This window comes from Chiloscyllium punctatum, chromosome 51, assembly GCF_047496795.1.
Source record: "Chiloscyllium punctatum isolate Juve2018m chromosome 51, sChiPun1.3, whole genome shotgun sequence".
Lineage (NCBI taxonomy): Eukaryota > Metazoa > Chordata > Chondrichthyes > Orectolobiformes > Hemiscylliidae > Chiloscyllium > Chiloscyllium punctatum.
Window position 1 is genome coordinate 37,307,583 of NC_092789.1, and position 16,108 is coordinate 37,323,690.

The following is a 16,108-nucleotide window of genomic DNA, read 5'->3' on the forward strand; positions in this document are numbered from 1 at the left end:
ACCAGAGGACGCAGTTTAAAAATAAGGGGTAGGCCACTTAGAACAAGAGTTGAGGAGAAATTTCTTAACCCAGAGAGGGGTGGGTTTGTGGAATGCTCTGCCCCAGAAGGCTCTGGAGGCCAGGTCTCTGGATACTTTCAAGAAAGAGTTGGATAGAGCTCTTAAGGATAGTGGGAATCAAGGGTTATGGGGATAAGGCAGGAACAGGATACTAATTGAGGATGATCAGCCATGATCATAATGAATGGTGGTGCTGGCTCGAAGGGCAGAATGGCCTACTCCTGCACCTATTGTCTATTAAGAAACAGGCGGATGGTATAATGACAGGGGCAAACTGGGCATGTGTGACTGCCTGGCCCGGGGCTCCGACTGGGCAAAGACCTGCTTGACTACCAGGTAGCACTACCTACGGTATTCAGGGATGTGTTAGACTAGGCTGGGAGTCACTGGGAGCAATTCCACCACCACTCCTCGGCAACTGACTTGGAAGTAGTGGTGACCCCGGCATCCAAACGCCCTATTGTTCGAACAAATTGGAATCCGAACATTTATTTCGAGAAAATTTTGACCTAAAATCCAAACACATTTTCAGAATCCAAACATCACCTACCATTTAGGTCATAGAGATGTACAGCATGGAAACAGACCCTTCGGTCCAACCCGTCCATGCCAACCAGATATCCCAACCCAACCTAGTCCCACCTGCCAGCACCCGGCCCATATCCCTCCAAACCTTTCATATTCATATACCCATCCAAATGCCTCTTAAATGTTGCAATTGTACCAGCCTCCAGCACATCCTCTGGCAGCTTATTCCATACGTGTACCACCTTCTGTGAGAAAAAGTTGTCCCTTAGGTCTCTTTTTTATCTTTCCCCTCTCACCCTAAACCTATGCCATCTAGTTCTGGACTTCCCGACCCCAGGGAAAAGACTTTGTCTATTTATCCTATCCATGCCTCTCATAATTTTGTAAACCTCTATAAGGTCACCCCTCAGCCTCCGATGCTCCAGGGAAAACAGCCTCAGCCTTTTCAGCCACTCCTTGTAGCTCAGATCCTCCAACCCTGGCAACATCCTTGTAAATCTTTTCTGAACCCTTTCAAGTTTCCCAACATCTTTCCGATAGGAAGGAGACCAGAATTGCATGCAATGTTCCAACAGTGGCCTAACCGATGTCTTGTACAGCCGCAACATGACCTCCCAATTCCTGTACTCAATAATCTGACCAATAAAGGAAAGCATACCAAACGCCTTCTTCACTATCTGCACATTGTTTGTTCAGTTCGTCCCGGGAAGTAGTCATGAAGCATCTCTCGTGTATCCATCACTAGTTTACCTCGTGTTTTTCCCTTTGTTTGTGCTGGTTTTCTTTTAATTATCACCCTTGTGCATTCACCATGGCACCCAAGAAGAGCAGTGAAGCAAATAAGTGCATTTACCATTGGCACTCCTCACTAAGGTAAATGAAGTTATTTTCACGTTAGTACATTTATTTCTTGCTTTCATTATTATTACTTGAAAGTTAGGTCATTTACTCATCTTATTTTACCTTAACCTTTTTGGGTCCAGAAACTGATTAATTCACTTTCCGTTATTTCTTATGGGGAAAATAGTTTTGGAATCCAAACTTTTCGCAATCTGAACAGTCTCCTGGAATGAATTAAAGTCAGATTCCGAGGCAGTCCTTCGCGGTTGCTGGGTCAGGGTCCTGGATCTCCCTTCCCCTGGGCATTAAAAGTCAACTTGCAGGATGTGGATTGCAGTGGTTCAGGGAGGGGGGATGATGGCTCTGCATCAACTTCAGGAGGCAACTTGGGATGGGCACTTAATGCTGGCACAGCCAGTGATGCCCAGGTCCCATGAGTGAATAACTGATAAAGATTGAAGGGAATGCAGTGCCACCTCAACCAACTAACCTCAGGATGGCAAGGGTTGAACCAAACAAAAGATAGCACAAATTTGATTTGCATTTTTAAAAGAAAAATTCAAGTGAGCAGTGGGAAGAGATAATCAGGTGAGCAAGATATGGGCTGAATTCAACTGATTGGTGATCAGAAAGCTTCCATTGATTGAGACTGCACTGGCAATGTCTGTGAGGCAAACGTGAGGACTGCAGATGCTGGAGATCAGAGTCTAGATTAGTGTGGTGCTGGAAAAGCACAGCTGGTCAGGCAGCATCCGAGGAGCAGGAAAATCGACGTTTCAGGCAAAAGCCCTTCATCAGGAATGAGGCAATGTCTGTGTCAAGCAGTTGGATCCATTGGCAGATTTCCTTCTCGAAGCTCATTTTGGAAACTATGTCCCATGAGTAGGTGTGCTGTATCTTGTCAAAGGCCTTCTGTCCATTGCCACCAGACCCCATCCCACCCCGATCCCCATCCAACACATAAGCAACTGTATCCCTGAGGACCACAATGCTCTGAGCCATTTATTTCCTTCAGGCTGCTAAGCACACATCTCTCCCTGTGCACCTTGGGAAGAAGAAAAGCTCTCCGCAAGTATTCCTGCCTGTGGTGTCTCAGATTGGTAGGATAGTGAAGATGATGTTTGGTATGCTTTCCTTCATTGGACAGAGCATTGAGTACAGGAGTTGGGAAATCACGTTCCGGCTGTACAAGATATTGGTTAGGCCACTTTTCGAATATTGCATGCAATGCTGGTCTCCTTGGTAGAGGAAGGATGCTGGGTTCAGAAAAAAATTACAAGCATCTTTCCAGGGTTGGAGGGTTTCGGCTAAAGGGAGAGGCTGAATCGGCTGGGACTGTCACAGGAAGTAGTGAAGGCTGGTACAATTGGATATTTAAAAGGCATCTGAATGGGTAGATGAATAGGAAGGGTTCAGAGGGATAAAGGATCCTTCCACATCTGACAGAAATTTACCTGTATCTCCACCATCTACTGTATCCATTGACCCGATGTGGTCTAGGCAAAAACAATGACTGCAGATGCTGGAAACCAGATTCTGGATTAGTGGTGCTGGAAAAGCACAGCAGTTCAGGCAGCATCCGATGAGCAGTAAAATCAACATTTCAGGCAAAAGCCCTTCATCGGGAATAAAGGCAGAGAGCCTGAAGAGTGGAGAGATAAATGAGAGGAGGGTGGGGATGGGGAGAAAGTAGCATAGAGTACAATAGGTGAATGGGGGTGGGGATGGAGGTGATAGGTCAGGGGGGAGGGGGGAATGGATAGGTAGAAAAGAAGATAGGCATGTAGGACAAGTCATGGGGACAGTGCTGAGCTGGAAGTTGTGAACTGGGGTGAGATGGAGGAGGGGGACATGATGGAACTGTTGAAGTCCATATTGATGCCCTGAGGTTGAAGTGTTCCGAGGCGGAAGATGAGGTGTTCTTTCTCCAGGCGTCTGGTGGTGAGAGAACGGTGGTGAAGGAGGCCCAGGACCTCCATGTCCTCGGCAGAGTGGGAGGGGGAGTTGAAATGTTGGACCACAAGGCGGTGTGGTTGATTGGTGCGGGTGTCCCAGAGATGTTCTGGAAAGCGCTCTGCTAGGAGGCGTCCAGTCTCCCCAATGTAGTGGAGACCGCATCGGGTGCAATGGATACAATAAATGATTAGATTAGATTACTTACAGTGTGGAAACAGGCCCTTTGGCCCACCAAGTCCACACCGACTCGCCGAAGCGCAGCCAACCAGACCCATTCCCCTACATTTATCCCTTCATCTAACACTACGGGCAATTTAGCATGGCCAATTCACCTAACCTGCACATTTTTGGATTAGTGGGAGGAAATCGGAGCAAACCCATGCAGACACAGGGAGAATGTGCAAACTCCACACAGTCAGTCGCCTGAGGTGAGAATTGAACCCGGGTCTCTGGTGTTGTGAGGCAGCAGTGCCACCCACGGATATTGGTGGATGTGGAAGGCTCCTTTAGGACCTTGGATGGAGGTGAGGGAGGAGGTGTGGGTGCAGGTTTTGCAATTCCTGCAGTGGCAGGGGAAGGTGCCAAGATGGGAGGGTGGGTTGTCGGGGGCGTGCACCTGACCAGGTAGTCACGGTGGAGCGGTCTTTGCGGAAGGTGGAAAGGGGTGGGGAGGGAAATATATCCCTGGTGGTGGGGTCCATCTTTACATCGGGAAGACAGGTCGCTGACTTGCGAATCATTTCAGAGAACATCTCTGGGACACCCACGCCAATCAACCCCACTTTCCTAAAGCTGAACCCTTCAACTCCCCCCCTCACTCCACCAAGGACATGCAGTCCTGGGCCTCCTCCATTGCCAAACCCTTACCATCCAACACCTGGAGGAAGAACGCTTCAGATTCTGCCTTGGGACACTGCAACCAGACTGGATCAATGTGGATTTCACCACTTTCCTCATTTCCCCTCCCCCGACATTAACCCAGTCCCAAGTCTCCAACTTGGCACTGCTCTCCTGACCCGTCCATCACCTTTCTCATCTATCTCCTCCACCCTCCTCCCCGGACCTTTTACCTTCTCCATCACCTTCATCTACCTATCACCTTCTCAGCTACCTTCCCCCTCTCCCCAACCCAACCTCCCCCTCTTTTATCTCTAAGTCCACATTCCCCCCACCCCACCCCCCACCCCATGCCCACGCCCAGTCCACAAGCCCCATTCCTGATGAAGGGCTTATGCCTGAAATGTTGATTCTCCTGCTCCTCGGATGCTGCCTGACCTGTTGTACTTTTCCAGCACCGCATTCTCCACTCTGATTTCCAGCATATGCACTCCTCAGTTTCTCCTTTCGAGGGATATGGGACGAGGTGAGGTTGGGATATGTGGTTGGCATGAACGAGTTGGACTGAAAGGTCTGTTTCCATGCTGTACATTACCGACTCTATGATCTGCATCCCAGACCATCTCAATCTCCTATTTCACTGAATACCACACTTCTTTCACAAACAGTTGTTTGTGCTGCCTCACAGCGCCAGAGACCCAGGTTCGAATCCCGCCTCGGGCAACTATCTGTGTGGAGTTTGCACTTTCTCCCCATGTCTGCATGGGTTTCCTCCCACAGTTTCCTCTCCGGGTACTCTGGTTTCCTCCCACAGTCTAAAGATGTGCAGGTACACCATAGTGCTAGGTGCATTAGCCAGAGGGAAAGGGGTCTGGGTGGGTTACTCTTCGAAGGATTGGTTGGGCTGAAGGGCCTGTTTCCGCACTGTCGGGAATCTAATCTAAACATACCCATGGAATGAGACCTTTGAGAGATTCTACAATCTCCGTCTGGTTCCTCATGAGGCCCCCTCCCTCCGAGAACTATATGTAAGTATCTTTAAGATTTTAAGCAAATTATAGAACAGAATCATAGAATGTCTACAGTGTGCAAACCGGCCCTTAGGCCCGATATGTTAATCTCTCACTGCCAGTTTTCTTTGATCCTGCTCTGCATAATCCGTCTTATTCCTCGAATTACTTTTCATCAGTCAGCTAAATTCTCCACATTTCATCTTTATTGCCACACACACGCAGGCAGCAGCAGGAAAGACCTGTGATTTCTCCTTCTTGGACCGAGCTCCGAACTGACAAATTTCACCCACTGTGGGACTGTGCAGGGAAGTGTAGGCCTCGGGCTCCATTTTGGACCAAGCGCTAAATATAACGATTCCACCTCGTGTGGGACTTTTGAAGACTCATGCAGCAAAACTTAGGTGCAGGCCGAGTGCTTGCTCATCCTACATGAGACGTGGGACTGAGAGCCACATGCATGGAAGTACACATCAGGAAAGTCCCAGGTTCCGTCTTTGTTTAGTACTGTTGAGATTGCCAATATCATCCTAAACCAGAGGGAATGAAACCAGTAATTCTTAGAAATTACTGGTCCTCTGTTTTGAAGTACACCAGGTGACTCGGACCAGTATGCCTCATCTATTCGTTTTTTTGTGACTTTTCCTTCTGTGATTGACAAAACCCACAGGCCTAATGCTAGTTCTATTTATGAATGAAGTGGAACTAAGGACCGTCACCGGCAAATACTTGCGCACACACACACACACACACACCCCAGGAGAATCCAAGGCTCCATTCTTAGCCCTATTGCTACACCGATCTCACGCTTGGTGAGGTGGAATGAATTAAGACCGACAGCACAGGGAAATTTAGGTCTGGAATCCAGATCTTTGGCCAAGTACATATAGCTGAGCGAGGGTTAATTGAACCCTACAAAGCAGGGTTATACAAATTGAGGCTGTATCTTGGGCCTAGTGCAGTGTTAATTGACCTCGCTCCGGGCTTAGGATTGATTGAGTGATGATCACTCCCTCCTCAATACACGGTTTAGGGAAATATAGGCCCAGGCTGGATCTTTGGCCTAGTGCTGAGTGTGCCAATCTCACTCCCGATGTTGGTTTTAATTGAGCCACGTCCCCTCCCACCCCAATTCGGCCACAGTACAGGACCAGGTTTCTTCATGGGTCCAGTGCAGAGGGAGCCAGTTGCATTCCCACTAGTGAATTCAATATAGAGAAATTTAGGTTCAGGCTCCATTTGAGGCCTGCTTGATCAATCGGAGCCTGTGGGACTGGGGCCTCCTTGTCGTCCCATTCCCTGTGGGCCACTACTGCTTCACAGTGGAATGCAGCCTCCCTCTCCTCTTTCGGGGTTTTTTTCAGTATTTAACTTATTGCCACTTCTCTCGCAGGGATGCCTACAAAGGACAAAAAGAAATTGCAGCACAAGAACAGGCTCTTTAGCCCCTCTAAGCCTGTGCTGATCCAGATCGACTTATCTAAACCTCTCATTATTTTCTAAAGATCTGTATCCCCCGCTCCCTGCTCATTCATATATCCATCCAGATACATCTTCAATGATGTTATTGTGCCCACCTCTACCACCTCCACTGGCAATGCATTCCACCATCCTCTCCATAAAAAACTCGCCACGTATATCTCCCCTAAACTTTTTCCCTCTCGCTTTGAACTAGTCACCCCCAGCATGGATCCCGATGGAATACCATTGGTCACAGTTTCCTATTTTGAGAAACTCGCTTCCGCTACTACTGTCTCCTGTTACCCAGCCAGTTCTCTATCCATCTAGCTAGTATACCCTGGACTCCATGTGACTTCACTTTCTCCATCAGCCTACCATGGGGAACCTTCTCAAACACCTTACTGAAGTCCATGTATATGACATCTACAGCCCTTCCCTCATCAATCAACTTTGTCACTTCTTCAAAAATTCTATTCAGTTGGTAAGACATGACATTCCCTGTGCAAGACCATGTTACTTATCACTGATAAGCCCATTTTTGTCCAAATGGGAAAAGATCCTAACCCTCAGTATCTTCTCCATCACCTTCCCGACTCCTGACATCAGGCTCATCAGTCTACAATTACCCTGGCTACCCTTTTTAAACAAGAGGACAACGTTTGCAATTCTCCAGTCCTTCGGGCCTCTACGCATGTTCAAGGATGCTGCAACGATATTTGTTAAGGCCCCAGATATTTCCTTTCTCGCTTCCCTCACTCATCAGGGATAGAACCCATCCGGACCTTGGGACTTGTTCAACTCAATGCTTTTTAGAACACTCAACACTTTGTCCCTCCTCCCTCCCTCCTTGAAGAGGTCATCAAGTCATAGAAATGTACAGCTCGGAAGCAAACCCTTCGATCCAACTCGTCCGTGCCGACCAGATATCCCTTCCAATCTAGTCCCACCTGCAAGCACCTTGCCCATATCCCTCAAAATCCTTCCTATTCATATACCCATCCAGAAGCATTTTAAATGTTGTAATTGTACTAGCCTCCACCACTTCCTCTGGCAGTCCATTCCACACACGCACCACCCTCTGCATGAAAAAGTTGCCCCTTAGGTCTCTTTTATATATTTTTCCCTCTCACCCTAAACCTATGCCGTCTAGTTCTGGACTCCCCTACCCCAGGGAAGAGACTTTGTCTATTTATACTATTCATGCCCCTCAAGATTTTATAGACCTCTATAAGGTCACCCCTCAGCCTCCGATGCTCCAGGGAAAACAGCACCAGAATATTCAACCTCTCCCTATAGCTCAATTTCTCCAACCCTGGCAACATCCTTGTAAAAGAAAGTGAGGACTGCAGATGCTGGAGATCAGAGCTGAAAATGTGTTGCTGGAAAAGTGCAGCAGTTCATGCAGCATCCAAGGAACAGGAGAATCGACGTTTCGGGCATGAGCCCTTCTTCAGGAATGAGAAGAGTGTGCCAAGCAGGCTAAGATATCCTAGCCTGCTTGGCACACTCTTCTCATTCCTGAAGAAGGGCTCATGCCCGAAACGTCGATTCTCCTGCTCCTTGGATGCTGCCTGACCTCCTGCGCTTTTCCAGCAACACATTTTCAACATCCTTGTAAATCTTTTCTGAACCCTTTCAAGTTTCACAACATCCTTCTGATCGGAGACCAGAATTGCATGTGATATTCCAAAAGTGGCCTAACCAACGTCCTGTAAGCTACAACATGACCTCCCAACTAATGTACTCAATACTCTGAAATTGTGGGATATAGGTAAAACAGTGTTACTTCTGCAATCATAATTGTTTATGCAAGGTAAATGAACTCACATCAGTGTATAATTGTTTTAGCCAAGAGCTGTGTTAACAAGAATGAAAACTATTTGAAGGAAATATATAATTGCTTTTGCACTAGCAAAAATGTGCATACAAGAATGAAATGTGCCTGCAAACAATGGTAGATGTTACAGGCAAATAAATAAGGCGCTGTGAGGGGAGGGGGTGTAGGTCAAGCTAAATATGCCTGTACAAACAGTTACAAGCATCTGTTTCCCACTTCAGCAAAAACAAAAAAAACAATCAAAAGGTCATAAGACTTTGTGTAAGTAACGAATAAAAGGAAATATTGCTTTGGTGAACACGGAAACAGATGGTAGTGAAGAAGGATAAATAACAATAAGACCACAGAGGGAGGTGGTCAAACGGCCTTGTGAAGCCAGAGATAAACATTTTGTCACAGACAAGACCTGATGAGTTCACAGATAAACAGCCGGATTTAGATTAGGAACAGACGTAAACAAAGGAGGAGGGAAGAGAAACGAAATACATAAATATTGTGTACGCATTAAATTCGGTGTGTGTACGTGACTGCCTTGTGGACAGTGGACACCACACCCCTCTTGCAAGAGCGTAATAGACGATACTACTGATTCAGATCTTGTCTCGGACTGAAATTATTGAAGTGAGTGAGCTTTGTTTCTCACACCAGTCAAGGAAAGCACACCAAACTCCTGCTCCTCTACTACCAGTTCTGAGGAAATGTCACTCAAACTGGAAGGTTAACTCTGATGTCGCTCCACAGATGCTGCCAGACCTGCTAAGCTTTTCCAGCAGTTTCTGTTTTTGTTTCTGGTTCACAGAGTTCGCAGTTCTTTCGGTTTTCATAAAAAGCCTGAGTGCAAACTCAGTTACCATGGGCAAGAAGAATTGGCAAAGGCCAAAAGCCTGGGGCCTAGCCCCAGGGAGAGCATCTTGACATCTTGACAGGGGCCTCCTCATCACCGGCAAAACAGAGAGACAGACAGACAGAAGATCACATAAGATACCTGCACCCGGGAATGGGGGAAATTGGAAATGCAGGTTGGGGGAGGTGGTGAGCGAAATAGGAGCCAGAAGCTGCCGGCCCAGGATTGGCCCATTTTGGCCCAGCAACAGGTATCGACGCTGTTGATTGGACAATCCATACGCCCCAACTGAGCGGGGGCTCGGCATGTGAGGAAGGCGGGGGGTGGGGCGCGGGGAATTGTGGGATAACTCGTCTCTTCACCGCGCGCTTCCAGAGACACATCGAGGGGCGTGGTTTTGGGAAATGGGGCGGGGCGGACAATGGGGGGAAACTGGAGGGCGGCTTTTGGATCAATCGGGAAGGAGGGGCGTGGTTTGGGTGTCAGGGGCGGGGTTTGGGTGCGTTGGGGCGGAGCTTAGCTTTCGGGGGCGGGGTTTATCGGTGTTGGGCGGGGTTTGGGTGCGTTGGGGCGTGTTTAGCTGTCAGGGTCGGGGTTTGGGTGTCAGGGGCGGTGTTTAGCGGTCAGGGGCGGGGATTGGGTGTGTTGGGGCGGGGTTTAGCTGTCAAGGGCGGAGTTTGGGTGTGTTGGGGCGGGGTTTAGCTGTCAAGGGCGGAGTTTGGGTGTGTTGGGGCGGGGTTTAGCTGTCAGGGGCGGGGTTTGGGTGTGTTGGGGCGGGGTTTGGGTGTGTTGGGGCGGATATGGGTGTGTTGGGAGGGGTTTAGCGGTGTTGGGCGGGGTTTGGGTGTGTTGGGGCGGAGTTTAGCTGTCAGGGGCGGGGTTTGGGTGTGTTGGGGCGGGGTTTAGCTGTCAGGTGCGGGGATTGGGTGTGTTGGGGCGGGTATGGGTGTGTTGGGAGGGGTTTAGCGGTGTTGGGCGGGGTTTGGGTGTGTTGGGGCGGAGTTTAGCTGTCAGGGGCGGGGTTTGGGTGTGTTGGGGCGGATATGGGTGTGTTGGGAGGGGTTTAGCGGTGTTGGGCGGGGTTTGGGTGTGTTGGGGCGGAGTTTAGCTGTCAGGGGCGGGGTTTGGGTGTGTTGGGGCGGGGTTTAGCTGTCAGGGGCGGGGTTTGGGTGTGTTGGGGCGGGGTTTAGCTGTCAGGGGCGGGGTTTGGGTGTGTTGGGGCGGATGTGGGTGTGTTGGGAGGGGTTTAGCGGTGTTGGGCGGGGTTTGGGTGTGTTGGGGCGGAGTTTAGCTGTCAGGGGCGGGGTTTGGGTGTGTTGGGGCGGATATGGGTGTGTTGGGGCGGGGTTTAGCTGTCAGGGGCGGGGTTTGGGTGTGTTGGGGCGGGGTTTAGCTGTCAGGGGCGGGGTTTGGGTGTGTTGGGGCGGATGTGGGTGTGTTGGGAGGGGTTTAGCGGTGTTGGGCGGGGTTTGGGTGTGTTGTGGCGGAGTTTAGCTGTCAGGGGCGGGGTTTGGGTGTGTTGGGGCGGGGTTTAGCTGTCAGGGGCAGGGTTTGGGTGTGTTGGGGCGGAGTTTAGCTGTCAGGGGCGGGGTTTGGGTGTGTTGGGGCGGGGTTTAGCTGTCAGGGGCAGGGTTTGGGTGTGTTGGGGCGGAGTTTAGCCGTCAGGGGCGGGGTTTGGGTGTGTTGGGGCGGAAGTGGGTGTGTTGGGAGGGGTTTAGCGGTGTTGGGCGGGGTTTGGGTGTGTTGGGACAGGGTTTAACTGTCGGGGGCGGGGTTTGGGTGTCAGGGGCGGGGTTTGGGTGTGTTGGGGCGGGGTTTAGCTGTCAGGGGCGGGGTTTGGGGCCAGTCTGGGGAAGGTGGGGTAATGGGAACCACAAATGCTGGAGCCCCCAGTGGGTGAGGTTTGGGGAGACAGCAAGTTTCTTCGAGTCTAGATGTTTCCATTTCAGAGCATGAGATATGGAGGGAGGTGCATTACACCACCCTTGCCAACATTCATGCAATCCCCACAGTGTGGAAATAGGTGCTTTGGCCCAACAAGTCCACACCGACCCTCTGAACAGTCACCCACCCAGATCCATTCCCTACCCTGTCACTCTACATTTACCCCTGACCAATGCACCTCACCTACACACCCCTGGATACTAGAGGCAATTAAGCCTGGCCAATTCACCCTAACCTGCACACCTTTGGACTGTGGGAGGAAACCGGAGCACCCAGACAAAACCCACACAGTCACGGGGAGAATGTGCAAACTTCAAACAGACAGTTGCCCAAGGCAGGAATCGAATTCATGTCCCTAGTGCTGTGAGGCAGCAGTGCTAACCACTGTGTTGCTCTTTGTTGTTCATGGTTACAGATTCCAGCATCTTCAGTGATTTGCTCCACCAATGGGTAATGGTTTTGCAGGAATGCGGGCAGGTTTGGGAATTTTGGACGGGGCTGGGGAATGACGGCGATGGCAGCTGCAGGGGCAAAGTTTGGTGCAGGGGAATGGCGGGGTGAAGTTGAGCACCATACTTCGGCCCAGCAGAGGGAGATTGCGCCTCCTGGAGGAGCCAGATCCAGGCATCAGGAACAGAAGGCCAAATTGTGAACGGGGCGCGGACCAAGTATTCCCCAGCTCCACTCCCCTCACAGCCTCCACAGAAGAGTATTGGAGATGAAGGAATGGTAAATGAGGAGGGAATAGGCAGAATGCAGAGATTTGAGTGTCCTGAGTAGATATGGAGGGGGTTAATGTAGGGACAGGAGAAGGTGAGGGGGTATAGGGGCTGGTGCAGGTTACAGTGATAGGGAGGGGATGAAAGTGCTGGTGGGGGTTACAGAGACAGGGAGACCATAGAGGGACTGGGGTGGGGATTTCAGAGATGGGGGGTTACAGGGGCTGGTGGGGGTTACAGAGACCGGAAGGGGATACTGGGGCTGATCAGGGTTACAGAGACTGGGAGGGGATACAGGGGATGGTGGGGTTTACAGAGACCGGGAGGGGATACAGGGACTGGTGAGGGTTACAGAGACCGGGAGGGGATACAGGGACTGGTGAGGGTTGACAGAGACCGGGAGGGGATACAGGGGCTGGTGAGGGTTACAGAGACCGGGAGGGGATACAGGGGCTGGTGGGGGTTGACAGAGACCGGGAGGGGATACAGTGGCTGGTGGGGGGTGACAGAGACTTGGACGGGTTCACAGATGGAATAGGGTTTTGGGGCAGGAGGGAGTCACTGAGGTGGGGAGAGGCTTAGCAGCTGGAGGGGGCACAGACGGAGGTTCACAGATTGAGGGCAATTGGTGAGAGACTCAGAGGGGCACACAGAGTGTGGGCCAGAGATGGATTGAAATTGCCCCTTGCCACCATCCGCAAACACCCGTTGAGCAGGAAAGGCCCAGGCTTCATCCAGGGCCTAGTGTTACATGTGGGACCGTATGGGTGAACGATGCACCTTGCAGTCGACCATCCAGTCTGCCCATGTGACAGCGTGCCCACTGAGGAGGTGGGGCTGAGAGAAAATCAAACCAAATGTTGACCAACAGTTTCCGATTGCCATACCTTCATCAAATCCGTTTGGAAACATTGCCACTGCCCTTGTTAACTCAATTGATGTTGAGTTCTGGTTGTTGATATATCTTGGACTGACAATAAAGCCTTTATTTTGCTCATGTTGTGAGTGGTATTTGTTCCTTGACATTCACAACATTCCTGAGGGCTTGTGTTGGCCCCAGGCCTAAGGGTTGGCCGGGGTGGGGGGGGGGGGAAGGGGTTGGTAGGGGGATGGGTACCCAGTCTTTTGTATTTCGTCCAAAGCTCTCTGTTAGCTCACAGCTAACAACTTTCCAGTCACAATGCCTGCCCTTATCTGACACCTTCTCCACTGTGGACGTGTGTGTGTGTGTGTGTGTGTGTGTGTGTGTGTGAGAGAGAGAGAGTCGGGTGTGTCTGTCAGTCTTTCTGTGAGGCTGTGTGAAAGTGTGTCTTTGAGTGATTGTTTTCACTGAATGTTTGCCTGTGCGATGGTTTTCGCTTTGTCTTTCTGCGTGCAGGTGTATGTCTTTGCACGCCTCTCCTCCGTCAGTGTGTGTTTGAGTGTGTATATCCATGTGTGCGTGTTTGGTGGGGGACTTTTCTAGGTTTTTTTTGTCGAATTTCTTGCGTGCCTGCGAATCTGTGGCAAGGTGGAGGAGGAAACAGGGATGTGATGCCTCAGTGACGGACTGACCCACGCGTGGCCATGATTGTGAATTTCAGGAATGATCCGAAAGGGAGTCACAAGTGATTCAGTCAGACTGCAGACTCACTGATCAAACATAAGCCCATCCCTCCCCTCCCCCACTACCTCTCTCTGTCTCTCTCTCTCTGTCTCTCTATCTCTCTCTCTGAGTGTTTCTCTCTCTCTCTGTGTTTCTCTCTCCCTGTCTCTCTCTCTCTCTCTGTTTCTCTGTCTCTCTCTGTCTGTCTCTCTCCCTCTTTCTCTCTCTCTGTCTCCCTCTGTCTGTCTGTCTGTCTCTCTGTCCTAATTTCTCTTATCTCTCTCCTGGACTCATCAAGCCGTACAGCACAGAAAATGGCCCTTTGGCCCATCAAGTTTGTGCTAGTCGAAACAATTCCCTACTTTTCTCTAATCCCATTTTCCAGCACTTGGCTCATAGTCTTAACATAGAAAATTCAACACAGTACAGGCCCTTCGGCCCTCAATGTTTCACTGACCTGTGGAACTAATCTGAAGCCAATCGAACCTATACTATTCCATTTTCTTCCATATGTCTATCCAATGACCGTTTAAATACCCTTAAACCTGGCAAAACTACTACTGTTGCAGGCAGACCATTCGACACCACTACTACTCTGAGTAAAGAAACTACCTCTGACACCTGTCCTATATCTATCACCCCTCAATTTAAAGCTATGTCCTCTCGTGCTAGCCATCACCTTCTAAGGAAAAAGGCTCTCACTGTTCAACGCATCCTTCCTTCGGATTATCTTATATGTCTCAATTAAGTCGCCTCTCAACCTTCTTCTCTCTAATGAAAACAGTCTCAAATCCCTCAACCTTTCCTCTGCCTCCCCTCCATACCAAGCAACATCCTCATAAATCTCCTCTGCACCCTTTCCAAAACTTCCACATTCTTCCGATAATGCTGTGACCTGAACTGTACGCAATATTCCAGGTGCGGCTGCACCAAGGTTTTGTTCAGCTGCAACATCACCTCGTGGCTCCAGCACTCAATCCCTCTACCCATAAAAGCTAACACACTTAACAACCCTATCAACTGAGGTGGCTATGCTCAGGGATCTATGTACATGGAGACCAAGATCTCTCTGTTTATCTACACTATCAGGAATCTTACCATTAGCTCAGTACTCATAGAACATAAAAGAATACAGCGCAGTACAGGCCCTTCGGCCCTCGATGTTGCGCCGATCAAAGCCCACCTAACCTACACGAACCCACTATCCTCCATATGCCTATCCAATACCCGCTTAAATGCCCATAAAGAGGGAGAGTCCACCACTGCTACTGGCAGGGCATTCCATGAACTCACGACTCGCTGAGTAAAGAACCTACCCCTAACATCTGTCCTATACCTACCCCCCTTAATTTAAAGCTGTGTCCCCTAGTAATAGCTGACTCCATACGTGGAAAAAGGTTCTCATGGTCAACCCTATCTAAACCCCTAATCATCTTGTACACCTCTATCAAGTCACCCCTAAACCTTCTTTTCTCCAATGAAAACAACCCCAAGTGCCTCAGCCTTTCCTCATAGGATCTTCCTACCATACCAGGCAACATCCTGGTAAACCTCCTCTGCACCCGTTCCAGTACCTCCACATCCTTCCTATAGTATGGCGACCAAAACTGCACACAAAACTCCAGATGCAGCCGCACCAGAGTCTTATACAACTGCAGCATGACCTCAGGACTCCGGAACTCAATTCCTCTACCAATAAAACCAGTACGCCATATGCCTTCTTCACCGCACTATTTACCTGGGTGGCAACTTTCAGAGATCTGTGTACATGGACACCAAGATCCCTCTGCTCATCCACACTACCAAGTATCCGACCATTAGCCCAGTACCCCATCTTTTTGTTACTCTTACCAAAGTGAATCACCTCACACTTAGCTACATTGAACTCCATTTGCCACCTTTCTGCCCAGCTCTGCAGCTTCTCTATATCCCGCTGTAACCTGCCACATCCTTCCTCATTGTCAACAAATCCACCGACTTTTGTATCATCCGCAAACTTGCTCACCCAACCTTCTAACCCCTCCTCCAGGTCATTTATAAAAATGACAAACAGCAATGGTCCCAAAACAGATCCTTGCAGAACACCACTAGTAACTGCACTCCAAGATGAACCTTTACCATCAACTACTACCCTCTGTCTTCTTCCAGCCAGCCAATTCCTAATCCAAACCTCCAACTCACCCTCAATGCCATACCTCCCTATTTTTTGCAGTATGGGGAACCTTATCAAACACCTTATTAAAATCCATATACATCACATCTACCGCTTTACCCTCATCCACCTCCTTCGTCACCTTCTCAAAGAATTCAATAAGGTTTGTGAGGCACGACCTACTCTTTATTCTTTATTCTTCCAAAGTGAGTTACCTCACACTTTTCCAAATTAAACTCCACCTGCTACCTCTCACTCCAGATCTGCAGCTTACCTCTGTAACCTGCAAAATCCTTCGGCACTATCCACAACTCCACTGACCATAGTGTCATCTG